Raw genomic sequence first — 14,449 nt, forward strand, 5'->3', positions numbered from 1 at the left:
AACAATTGACGTACTCACGCCTTTCGTGAGTGGCTTTCTTTTTGATTCCGAGAGTGCTTAATTATATGTGGAGATAAGTAGTGAGGGATGGGAAATACGATCGTAGACTTTTTTGTTGTGTAGCGGGCATCTGCTCTACATCATATATACACTTCTTAGAACACGGAACGGTATGTAAAGCCTCTTTTTTGGTCGTCTGACGGATAGTTTGTATACTAATCATTGATGTAACATTAAAATGTACCCGTCGATTTATATTAGTATACTTAAACTGTAACATTAAATTACGTTTAAAATCTTTTGTCAAACTTAATTAGAGATGTCTATCTCATGACGTAATTGGTCTTCTTTTTGTGGCGAAAGTGCTCGTTAATTGCTTACATCCTTTCCTTTGTTGGCGTATCAATTTAAGGACTAAAAATAGCGTTTGCCCCTCGTGATGCGACGCTCTATGGTATAAAGTGCAGTATTGTGCATTTTAATGGGCTTTGAAGCCACATAAGATGGGAGAGATGAATTTGTTTATTACCCTCTTCCTTATTGAGAGCGTCTGGCCGAGATAGCTCTCTTCCTATGAGTCACTAGAAAGCTATGTTCTTGAACTAACTCGATTGGAATAACTCGCCATCCTACCTGACTGCAAGCTCTGCAACCACTGTGTAGGTGGACTCGCTCCCGAGATTGCACATTTACAATTGCTTCTATATTCTACCTACACTCTGTAGGTATTAAGGCGTTCGTGTTGCGTAAACTTGAAAATCTGTAAAATTTATTAGCGTCACTATGTAGCATATGGGAAGTAATGTAAACCTTAATTTTGATTTATTGTATGAATAAAAAAAAAGGTCTGCTGTGTAATCATTTTTATTCTATAATAACACGTTATCCCGTTGTGTCAAGATGCAACCGCCTATCCATCTTTCAATCAATCATGTTCAGTTTGATGGGCAGCTTATGTTTACAGTCAAACTCGTTAAAAACGGTGTGAACGTTTTATTTTTATTGTGAAATGTCCTACTTGTAGGAAATGCATCTGTCTGTTAAAACAATTGAATGAACTAAATGTTTGCGGGACATAGGCGATGTGTCATAGTCTTTATTCTGGCTTAGTTCTTATTTCTCATGGTACTCCTTACGCACATGAGCTGACTCATTCACGGTAGTATCGTAATTGACTCATCATGTACCATTTGAAAACAAATAATTAAACTGCCAATTAAAATAAATATGGATCTGACATTAAAAAAAGTAAATATGTACTATAAGTACAACAACAAGCTATTCTTAGTTTGGCGCTAGGTTGATCAGATGAACCTACACAGATTCTGTGTAAGATAAGTACTATAACAATAAAAGTGAGCGCGATCTGTGCCTAATTTAATTTTGAAGTTTATTATTTATTGTGCAAATAACTATGGCGCTCAGCTTTGTTATCGCTTTACATTTAATTGCGTGTGCGATAAGTCATCGATTAGTCAGCTCTAACAACGATCGATAGTCACGGCAACCGGCGAGAGGTAGATCACCTAACTAGAGACAGGCTATAGATATATAACCTTTAGCTCTTTAGGATGCCACACTCATCCTTAGCTTCAATAGCTTCGTCATATCCGTCTTTTTGTGAATGATTTAGCCCAGCAATTTTTATGTAAATGCAGTAGGTATTGCTTATATTATTATTAATTTTCAAGCATAGTTAAGTATGTATTACTAACTAAGTATAATATTATTTATTTATTTCGCTTGAAAACAACTAAGTAGGTAACTATTTACGTACTCTTATTTATAAAACTTAGTACTTACAAAACTTTTCTAACAAACAGATATATTATAATTTATAAACGACGGATAAGGACAATCGATTATCAGCGGTTTGTTAGATTTAACAAACGCTTATGAATAACGCCATAAATGCAGTCTAAAATCAGTCGTTAGGTCTAATTTCACCAATTTTAACTTACTCGCCCGGAAACTTGATTAAGCATGTGCTGCAGATTTTAATATAAAGTTTCTTTAGAATAACAGAGAGAGTCGATTTCTGATAGAAATGGCCAATGGCATTTTACCAGAATGCATCTAATCTCAGGCATAAGGAGAATACATCATGTGTTATAGATTTGAGAAGGTTGTGGCGGAGTGATGGTCCTATTTTCCATAACTCCAAGTCAGGCGGAAGCTCGATTGGGAGTCAGACTGAACATATGCCTGCCTATAAAATCCTTCATCGCAGCAGATGCTGCAGCCGGGTCGAGGCCTGCCGCCGCCCGCGGCTACATTGTGAGTCTGCCAAGTCATTGAACTTACGAAAATGCTCCTTCGCTTATTGTGCCCATAATCGAATCAACTCGCCGCTCTATATGGCAGTAAACAAGCCGGATTCTTTTATCTTTTTTGACAAATAAAACACGCATGACAGGTAACAAATCTCCAAAATATCCGACCGGAATTTCTCGGAACCTTCGTTGTGTCGTGCGTGTGCCCTTATTTAGATGTGAATCTAAAATCAATCTCGATCTCGTCGCACTTTTATGGAATTTAACTTCTTTTATGCATCGTTTAAACGTAATGTGCCTTCCAGTCTTCATTGTGTATTTATAGTAGGTGGATTTTCGCGGTTGCCGGGCAAAATGAATTGGAAAATCCCGTGACTGGGTACTGCATGGAAAAGGGGTGTGGTTGCGTCGTGGCAGGGTGGTCGGCATAGGGGGTGTTCGTCGCACCCGGGGGCGAGGGGTTCAGCTCCCGTAGTCTGCGGGGTGCGGGCGGCGCGCCGGATCAATACGGCGCGTCCCCTGCCCTCACCTCAAACCTCACTTCCTCAAGCCGACCAATCTCCGCGGGCCCTACGTCTTTCGACGCCAATGCTTATTTTTTATAGCGCCCATTAACCAAGCTCTCCGATAAATGAATAGAAGCACATTGTGTTGATATTTTTTCTTCTCTCGACTAGCGGCATCTTTCTATTCTTATGTTAATAATTCATATCTGATACAATCGAGCACAATCTTTCTCCACGCGATGGCTTTCGATTATCGGACCGATTCTTAGACCGACGTGAGTAACGGCTGACATTACCAACTACTTGTTGAATGTAACGCTGACTATGTCGTATCTTACTCAATAACAGTAACGCGTTCATTATTCATTTTATACTAAGAGTTTATATATTTACTGTACCTCGGAATACTAAAAATAACTAGATACCTATTTGGTTCTTTTTTATTATTTTCATTATTTTGTTTGCATTATAAAATAAATTAGGATTATCCTGCAAGATCAGAAGTGTTTTGCTACCATATTCATTCATATTAAATTTGGCTTAGCTCCTATAAATAACATACAAAAAAGTAGACTTCTATACTTACTGATATATTTTTATTGCGTATAGGTATAATCCGAAAGTAGGTACTGTTATAATTTATAATAAAACAGGTTGGCTTTGTTCGATAACATTGGCTATTGAATGATTTTTGTAAATACTTGGCTGATACATAGTTATAAAAATCCGAGTCAGTCGTATGCCTTTACCTAGCTTAGTTGTGGGTATCATCAAATTCATTTTTACGAAGAAGGCAGGCACCTGCCTATTTACTTATACGTATTTTCTATCTTTAATCCTATACAGCTTGACCGTAGTACCATTAAAAGCACTAAGAGACGGAGAAAACTGGAAATATAATTTTTATATTTCCTTATTAAATAGCGTCGTTGCATTCGTTCTCTCTAAGGTAAAAAGGCAGTCATTGACAATTTCATTTATAAAGAACTAAAATGTAGGTATGTGTTCAATGTTTTTTTTTAAAGTAACTTAATTAAGAAATTATGCCACAAGAATGTTCATCAGCGCCATTTTGTGTAATTATAAAAACGAATAAGTAACTAGTGTTTTGCTAGGTGAATTCCCATTGTGCAAAAGCAGGACCACTCGTCGTGAGAAACATTCCTGCGGGCATCAACCGCCGTCCCGCGAACGCGCAAACTTAAATTAATTGAGCAAGTAGGTGGCTCTGCCTGTATTAATCCGCTAGTCGTGTAGGATTGGGCCTCGGGAACGCAAGACGTGTTTAGAGTATAAATTCCGGTACGGAGCCGACTCGCAGATCTATATTTAGTTACATAGGTAGTAAGGGCTCCCTTTGCCTTTAACTCGCCCTAGCGCTCGGCATTTTTTTGCTACAACACAACATTTGGGACGCTGTACCTAATGATATTCCGTTTATTACCCAGTGACGGCATCGGGTTCGTTGCCAGTATTCTGAGAGTCATTTTTTTGCGCCCGCATTCATACACATGTTAGTAAGGGCGTGCTACACATTAGCATAATCGTATTATATGTAGGTCTGTCTTTGTTACGTTCCGCTTTGAAAGATTACAGAGAACATTATTGTGATTTGAAAATTAAGATTCGATTACATTATGATTTTATTCGAGGAGAATCTCGTTCCTCCACATCGACGAGGTCTACTGCGACGTTCGTTCGATTTTGTTTGGACCCAAATCCCAATTGGTCGTAAATAGAAAATGTTTAAAAAATTACTGCCTTATCTTAGTAACCTTGTAGTTTGGAATCTCTTACAAACAATTTTTTATCATATTTAGACATTGCCCAAATACCTAATAACTTAAATGCCCATTCCATGACAATTTCTTATCTGAAGACCTTTCTTTTTGTTTCCTAAGGGAAGATAATATTTTATCTATGTTTGTTTTGTTTATCGATTCAGACAAAAACAAATAAATTGTTTTGAAAGTAAAGCAGAACGATGTTTTTTTGCTGACCCACGCACCAACCGTCAAAAAGTTGTAAAGACAAGCTGCCTTTACTCGAGTGCCGCAGAAGGGGGTAATTTATTCATAAGTTTCATATCCAGGGGGATGCTACTGTTTCATTTTTAATTCTTTTTTTGCGCATTATTATGCTTGTTTTGTATTTACGTTTTGTTTGTCCTAAAAAACTCATCTAAGTTCTTCTTGCGTAAGCCTAAAATAAATAAAATTTATTTGAACTTATAGTAGCGAATTACTCTTCACTAGCCAACAGCAGGGGTGTTAAATAAATGTCGGTCGTTGTGGCCCGTCGGACTTCGTTAGCTGATGGAAGGAGGCAATCGGCACCCATTCGTTTCCATTGCTTTGCGATTTTATCGTGCATTTCTACTTTACCAACCTATTCACATTAAACGTCTCGTCATCAATGGGCATCCGTTAATAAAATGAAGTTGTAATGAAATACAGTATTAATCTATAAGTGGACTACCTACTTATGAACCGCTTGCGAAGTTGCGAAACTAGTTTTTGCCTAAATTCTATTACGTCTAATCCTTTTTAGAACAGAGAAAGGTGTATGTTATATCCTTGTTCGTCTTAGATAGCAGAAAGTGTCAAAGGATAATAACCCCTTTACTCATTCAAGACTTTATACCTGAGAACACCTGAGGTAACTTAACAAACTTTGAACCTGAAATCAGACGAAGTTGTAACTTCCGAATTCCGATTCATTGAAGCCCTTCTGAGTCAAAGTCAAGTTATTATCAGTTATTGTGTAAGTCGGGCTCCTAAGAGCGTTAATTGGTGGTTCATCAATCGAATTCTTGTCTGTTTATAGCGTTGCTATTAGACGGTTTGAGAGCACGCGTGGCTACGGAATTAGAGTAAGCATAGGGGGAAACATGAATGTGATGGTAATTGTAGACATCCGATGTTCTAAATTTGTAATATTGGTTACCTACAGCAAGACTGTTTCGAACATAACTACTAGGTACATTAGACATGTAGCTGTGGCACTTTATATACCTACCAGTGGCGGCGCGTCAAACATATCCATAGGCAAGCCGGGGCTAATTTGGCTTACATATTTCTTTTACATCTCTGCTCAAACGTCCAAAAACAGGCAAGCCAGTGGGAATCGGCTTTTATGGACGCGCCGCCACTGATACCTACTGTCCGGGAATTATGTTATTTGTGAGCAAATATCTACACCTGCAACTTTAAGAAATGCCTAAACACTTATTCCTAGACGCTATCGTTCGATCGCATTTCAAACGCAACTGTTAAAATGGGTTAATTTCATTTCTTCTTCCCCGTTTAAGAAGCAGACTAATTGAGAACTCTCTCTTTTATAGGCTAGTAGGTTAGACGTAGGATTTTGGACCTTCACAGAAATGTAATCGTAGCCAGTTTACATAACCAAAATGTCTGATTTAGACCCTGATACGTCTCCTCATGTCAGTCAAGCCGTACCCGCTGGTCACTTCCTGGCTGGACAATTAACGCGGATGACTGCGACGAATATTTGTAGTACCTACAACGACGGTTGCTATGTGGGGTGACTAATTAACAATGAGCTTGCAAATGTACATTCCTCCGTCAATTACTTGCTTTGGTGCCAAGCCACCAACAATTAATGCCATTGTCGTCGTATGCGTCTTGCTCTTGGTAACTAGATGTGTTAATATAGTTACCAAGAGCAAGAGGGTTAAAATGGTCTTATTGTCCAAGAAATAGAATTTGGCATCGGACTTCACATGCAATCTTGACATGCGTTTTAATGGTCCCTAAAGTTTTCGACGCATTGTCAGTAATGAAACGACATCAAATCTCGATGTAAAGTGTACACTTGAAGCGTTGACAGATTGTTGATCCCTTTGCTGAAATTAGCAGACAATTCGTGCAAACTTTCAGCCGCATCGTGTCCCGACGCCCGACGGGCTTACTCGCTCAGACAGCCAGTTTCCAACTTTTGAACTTGTGTCTTTTGAAATAATCGCTTTTTTAACTACTTTAGTTAATGTCTTAAACATGGTTATTGTCGTTTTAATTATAGTTATGTCGCGAAGCTTGGCAGTTTGACGTTAAAATTCATTATTGAGAGCGTATAGTTCGTTTTTTTAGCATTAGAAAGAACTTCGCAGAAGTAAGCTTGTGGTTCCAAATCCGGCACTTTTAGCGGTAATAATTTGAAGTAAATTATATGTATTGACCGTGCTACATTAGATAATTCAATAATTATTAACAATAAAAGAGCCTGATAAAAACTGTACGCTTACTTCTGTGGAGTTCTTTCTAATGCTAAAAAAAACGAACTATAGGAATGGACACGCATGATATTTAAATTAAATTTCCCACTTCACTCAATTTTTAAAGCGTAGATTGTTCCGACTAAAAAGGCCGTTCAAGGCATCCTAAAAATAGATTTTGGTATTCCGAAAATCACGAATACTTCCGTTTAAGTTTTTTTTACCTTTAAGCATGTGTTTAAGTGCCACACAGAAGTAGCACGTGTTGCGCATAACATGGCTACTCGGAGCCTGACGTGCATACCGGTGCGGGAGTAATACGCGCGAGTATGTAAAGACAATTATGGTAGATAACGAAATGTACGTCCATTATGTTATTTATGATCTGACAACTAACTACAAACTGTGACGACTTCCTGCAGCCTCAGCTGACAAAGAAATCGTAACATTTAAAATTGTACAATGTTATCGAAATCAATAATCACTTATGTAGGTTGCTTGCAGCCGAAAGCTCGCCCTAAAATTTTAATCCATCAAAAATAATTAAGTAGCTATAGTTCGTTCGGTGGTTAAAGTTACTAGGACTCCACGTCCATGTTTGCTAGTCATTTTTGGTCGACTCGACCAAATTTTTTATTCGGAATGATTTAGGCACTAGGTATGCTGATTTTGTCAATGAAGGCTCGCTTCCCAATGAACACTCAGAGCGTGGATGCATAAACGACACGTTATGTGGATCAAAAATAGGTATGTGAGCATTGCGAGCAATGCTGATGCTGCTCATTTCCTACCTCACCATAGGTGGAATCCGTCAGCCCTAGTCACAGTTCGACGAGTGTAGAGATCGGAAGCCGATAGAGTTGTCACGCCGCGGTCACACGCGATACATTGTTTGTATTCACTCTGCTATCCCAAACCGCTAACCGGATATTAAGTCGCTTCTAAAAAGCAGGTGCTTGCTCATCCCTAAATTGGTGACTGAATTAGAAAAATAAGCATACGGGTAGGTACTCCTTAAGGATGCTACTTGCGTTTGCGGTTTTGGAAAAATGAAGCCGCGGAAATGATTTAACCCCTGGCAACATGTCAGTTTTAAAAAGGAAGAAAAAGCCCTTAATGTTGTTCTTAACTTGCAAAGCTAAATTTAGGTCTGGGGTACGTGCTGACATGATGGCTCTAGTTTATTTTTGGACAAGGTTAATTAATTGCGGCTAGACTGTTTTAGTAAAAATGCGGTCCATAAAGTCCAGTCACGCTAGTTGTTTGACACACTGACACAGTTTCATTATTCACGCGAGGATTTCCATACTTTACATTCCATACTTATGATTAAAATTACATAGTAATGGCAGTTCTTTGATGGACATCATTGCATTGCACGCCAATTGTTAACAACTAGAACATCGCTATCAATCGTCAATACCTAATTATTAAACTATTAAGTAGGCTTTGTATTAGGTAAATAAAGAATACCTTTTAACATAAAAATACTTTGATGAGAGAAATACATTATTATATGAAAAAAACATTTAACTATCTATGACACGGGAAGGATATGAACGGACTGTGCGTATTGTATTTATTATTCACCATAAGTCATATTCAAGCAATTAATAAGACACGTACTTATGACTATATAGTATTGGAATTACGCATTATTCTGCGGCAAGGCTGGTAAATAACAAAATAGAGTTAGATCGTATATTGCGTTACGTGTATAGCTAACATTGATTCAGCCTGTTCATATTGGTATTATGAGGGAACGAGCAAAGTCAGCTTCCTGTGGCCGTAATAGACGCATAACCATGTGCGTTAACTCGGCAACACGTCGAACCGGAATACAAATGAATCAGAAAGTACGTACTTGAGTGAGGAATTTCCTTTTAGTGCATTTGTACTCATGCTAATATGCTGCGAACTATTTATCGCCGCTGAGACTAGTTATAGTCATATCAGTCATGTTATAAGACTTAGTACAGTACTTCCAGCGCCTATGAGGTACTTCGCGCTCTAACCGTTGTGGATAACTGATACACAAAGCACAGCAAAGATTTGCCGCATTGCGTTGCCATGTGATGTGAGTGACTATTCTATGTTAAGACTTCTACATGTATGGTGCGTTGGGCGGCCTAATGTCTCCCTATTTTGACAATCCCTTTATAGACAGAAGAGAAATGCTATGCGTCAGAGAAGAACAGCATGTTTCAAACATTTGGTCTGTTAGGCTGTAGAATTCCTGTGCCAAGTAGATCATTTTATGTATTCTGTGCCACTACGCTGAAAAAAGTATATCTATACACTCTGCCGTAAATGTGCAAATACTTATTATGTATAAGCTTCTTTTCTGCAAGGTATCTTTCGGCAGTTTTAAAGCCTATTCATCAACTCTCCTAATTGGACCCAATTATCACTAATTACGCGGCTTAATTCCATCCCATGCAAATTAAGTTTCAAGGACCTACTGGTTTGCTTTACCAATAACACCGCTGCATAAGTTGCGATAAACATGTTCCACCGAGAACTTGAAGTATATGAAGCTAAAGCCAAACATCCTTCATTATTTACCATTCCATTCCATGTAGCACCCACGGCGCATTACAATGACGTCTCTGCACTAAACATGCTACGCCTTCTCGAATAACGATGCATGATAGTGAAAGATTTAGTTTGACATTAGTCCTTTTTTTTTCTTTTTAAACCCGGCGACGATGGGGCTTATAATAAATTAAAGTCCACCTCAACGTTTTCGATTACTTTAACCTTCCCGATTCTGTCGACTGGAATGCTCGTATTGAAAATGAAAGTAGTAAAGTTGGAGATGCAATATCGCGCGGGCGCTACTGCTGGCTGTAAGGATTTCGCCGAAGCGCAATGGAACGTGACGCTCGACATCCGATTTGCGCAAATTCCTTCACCGTGAACGCTACGAAATTTATACCAATAGTAACAATCAGTTTACTGTGCGCGCAAAGAAGAATAATCACTATTTCGACAAGAAAAGCACTAGAAGAGTCTGCCAACTTACAAATATTCATGCTTTCATTTTGTTTTCTGTTATAATATAAGTTGGCAGTGGCATACTTATTCACTTAACTGAACATTGTGTTATTGACGTAAATTATCCACTATTCAAAGACGCCTTAATTGAATTTCGAAGTTACGCGAGCCTTAAACGACTTCAAATTTAATTACCGACTGAATGCTACTCAAACCAAGTTACTTTTGTTAGAGTAACTAACTTCTTGTAATTGTCCTATCTCTTAACTTCAATTAAATAGGACTGTACGGATATGATGGTCGTATTAGTCTACGTGACAGCGTGATAAAACGGTGTCCGTCTCCTTCTATCCCGCAGAGTTAAAAAGTGACAGTTGTTTTATCATGTGGATAAATGTGGATAAAGCGATCCATAATAGGCTTGCTGACTGTTTTTTTCAAATATTTTATCCCTTTAATTTTGCGAGTTTCAACATCCTCTAGGTAGTATTATTTCAATTTAATAATATAATAGATTACAAGAATGATTATTTCCCCTGAGGAACTTATGTAGGTGACCTAGGACCTAGGTAGGCTATTGTGCTGTACCTAGTGTCGAGGTTAAAAATATCACCCCATGTTGGGTCGATCGTGTCTGCCTCGCCTACCGGCGGCGCGACGCCGCGACGCCGTTTCAACCCCAATGCAATCTACAATTACTCACCCTGCGATTACTCATCCGATATTAAATTGTTTAAGGTTGTTTTAACTAAACTTCAGGATGCACTGAACGTGAACACTGAACTGCAATAAAGAGAAGAGGCAGTTCTATGGACGAACTGTCTTGTTGTCTGGGTTGTTGGAACTTTTAATGGCTCGTATCGTAGCTTAGAACTTGCCACATCATTGTTTTTCAAAACAATGAAGCCAGCGGTTTGACTTTATTTCGTAATACTTATAAAGGGTGTACCTAAGCAAACGAAATTTAGGTGGCAGTAGCATAAAACCTTAAACTGGCGTTAATCGGGTTAATTTTATCTAAAATGATATGGAAATAGCGGGTAATTAAGATAGGCGAAAGAGGGCATGGTTGTTGGCACAAGTCTCATGGTAATTCGCACAGGGGCTCGGGGAATTGGAACAGTCGACGACCGGGGGTTGGGGCCTTGACACAAGTTTAACTCTTGTTGACACGCAACTAGCAACAACCGCTTACCACGAGTGCCCAAAAATTGAAGCTTACCTAATGTATAATGCCGATGCCGTGATACAATTCAGGAATTTTGAATCCGTGCATCGTAAACACAGATTAAAACTTTTGTGACAATGCGTCAGTAATTTTACGGATTAATAACAAAAAGTCTCCTACCTGCGTATAAGGTGCGCATTACCGACTATTGTTGTTAAAGGAAGCCATTCAAGTGTGTTGAATACGAGTAAGCGGTCAGGTAGCGTGTGTAAAATTCGATACGAGACTCGACAGATTATCTCGGCTTAACATTCCGGAGCAATGTGGGTCCCAGGAATCGTGGATATGGTACAAAGCTTTTTTGATTATAAAACGATAGTGCCCGCGTCCAATTCACCCAATAAAAAGCATGCGGGCGCGAACAGGGAGCTGAACTAGTATGGCACGGCCATGCGACTCCGATGTCGCCGTAATTATTCGGAATTACGAAGCTTTAATGCATTAATGTTGACTATTGTGGGGCGGTCGGCTGCGTGTTCCAAGCCCGAGGGGAGCGTGTGCATTATGGCCCCTACGCTGCATTGATATTCACTTTATGCAATTAAACAATATTAAGTACAAAATAGGAAATGTGTAAACAAACGACAATCTAATATATTCTAAAGGAAAGTAAATACCTTGTTAGAGCGATTCTTACCGGTAGGTACCTATCTTGTATCTAAGTTTCCATTTTCCGACCGCTGCAATTCCAAACTTTAAGGCGTGTAATTAAGTATGTACGACTGTACGTGTCCAAGATTTTAGACCCAAATCCTATGTAATTAAAGCAATGACAAATAGGGGATTGTACCTAAATAAGAGCTCCAAACAACCTGAAATCCGCGTTATACGATATCCAATCGCAATTGGATCGTAAACACGCGAAACAAATTGGATTGGGAAAACCAAGGAGTTAGGTACACTCGCTACATTGTAGAAATGAGAACTAGTGTGTGCATTATGTGCGAGGGAGTATTTTTGGCTTAGCTGGCACTTCCTAGTTAGTTAGGTGTGCAATGATTTAACTCCAATAGCTGTTTTAGGGTTTACGACTCGCACTCGCAGTAAAAGGCGACGTTAAATTTATAAAAAGCGGGGCCTAATTATTTAAACAACAGCGGCTTATGGCAGTAAAATTAATCGGGTATACGTAAACACAACTCTTGACTGTGTTAGTAAATGTTAGAGTGAGACTATTATTCGACATACTAATCGCAGTTTGCAATTATGATTATGACAATACAGCAAGTGTTAGCTCGGGCAATGGTAATGAATGACTTATTTAGCTAACAGCTCATAAGTCATAAGAAATGTTTACGTCTAGTTCTATAGGATGAAAGATTTTTATGGATTAGGTAGGAAAGTAAAGTACTACCTACTAAATACTCCGCTCCTACCTAACGGTTGCTAATTTATAATTTTAATATTCAGGTAGGAAATATGCTAATAATTATGGTAAGATTGACAGTTAATGCAGACATGCAAGTATGCGGGCATACCCTTACAAGTAACGCATTGTTATTGAAGACGTAACATAGTAGACGTGTGGAACTGTGGACGTATATTCTCATTAGTTAGAGTGCGGTGCAAGTCTTAATCTTGGGTAGCCAGTGCAACGTGAACTTTTTATTCATAACAAACTATTAGTTATCCAAGAGCTCTTTTATACGAGTTCTTCCGAGCCATCGACTCGATCGTGCGATTGTTGTCACACCTCAGCAGACAAGTATAAGTCATACAGACACAGACTAGATGTCGCAAGGGGACAATCGCAAGTCGGATCGATTACGGCGGCCACTGCGCGGTTTGTGTTTGTAACGCGCGGCACGCACCGCGCCAAACAATCTACAACGTGCATGACTGTTGTTACATATTCATTAATTAACACATCTACTTATATCTTCTACTATCGACACCTAAAGGTTGTATTGTATTGACGAGGAATTTATGTTCGCGCACTGGCTTAGGTGCCAAACAAGATTTAATCATCTTTTAAGGATAGTTAAGGTTCTGAGAGCAATTTAACTGCTTGTCGTAACTTAAATTAGACTCCAATAAAATAGAAAATTATATTTCAATGCCTGAAAATTGCATGAAAGCTGAAATCTGAAGTACCTAGACTTATTAAATGCTTAATAAAGCGATTGAAAAATTGAAACCATATTACTGCGGGAGTGTGCATTAGACAGAGACAAGTGGCGGGAAAGAGGGGAGGCCTTTGCCCAGCAGTGGGACACCTAACAGGCTAAAGAAAAAAAAATACTGCTGCGAATAAACCATTTATATTTAAAATAATAAGTATTTTAGTACTTATTGTAGTTTCTCTATTGCATCAAATCCCGATTTGTTTGCGATACACTTGAAACAGGTCCCTGAAAACAGTTATACGATTTGCCTCTACGGTGCTTCCGATCCGTGCTCCGTGCGTATAAACTAAACACTCGCAATCTGGGGCTATGACGCAGTCGCTGCTTTTACTGAATATTTAAGCATATATTATTATCTTTATAGCTCATTCGATCAAATATTCACATCAAATTTGAAGAGCGTCAGAAAAAAACTGGAACAGATTTTATTTACTCCAAGCGCAGTCGGTCACAGAAATAAAGGGATCTATAAATGTTTTATAACTTTCATAAGTTTCTTTATACTTATTTTATATTTGAATAAAAGACGAGTCTTCATCCCATTCATAAATTGAACAGACTAGCTCTTGTCGGACAAATCGCCATTCATGTTACTTCTCAGCTATTGTTTCCAGTTCCTAATACGATCTACATTAAACTTATCTTTAGCTTGATCTACTTACTAACTTATTCACGACTAAGTATATCTTAGACTTCCTGTGCATCCCGTTGCTTCTATTTCTTCTTCAATTATGGTTATTTAATCATCATATAAGATACTACAGGCACTTCGAATCTCAATCGTCTCTTCTCTCCGACGAAATCTAACAAGTTTACTCATCAAAAATGAGTAACAAACCAACTGACCTACTGGTGTACATGAAGATGATGTATATGTAGACTTATTACACTGCATAACAATAGTAAGACGCAGTAGAGGGCCTCCATATTGATGTTGATTGATACGTCAGCGTTAAATATTTAAATGTGGGTATATTTATGCCGCTTGCGCCTCTGGCATAATAACAAATGGCTGCCGCATTCCATGCCCCACTCCGTTAATTACCAGTTTTATTAAATCGTTGCACGATAAAGTTAAACCG

At 38.6% G+C, this 14,449-nt stretch overlaps 1 protein-coding gene across 2 annotated transcripts in view; it reads left to right on the plus strand.

Annotated features, from left to right (window-relative positions):
- LOC134671930 (synaptic vesicle membrane protein VAT-1 homolog-like) overlaps nucleotides 1-14,449 on the plus strand; it is a 35,201-nt gene that overhangs the window by 4,746 nt on the left and 16,006 nt on the right. The window lies entirely within an intron of this gene.

The sequence above is a fragment of the Cydia fagiglandana genome, chromosome 16 (assembly GCF_963556715.1).
Source record: "Cydia fagiglandana chromosome 16, ilCydFagi1.1, whole genome shotgun sequence".
NCBI lineage: Eukaryota > Metazoa > Arthropoda > Insecta > Lepidoptera > Tortricidae > Cydia > Cydia fagiglandana.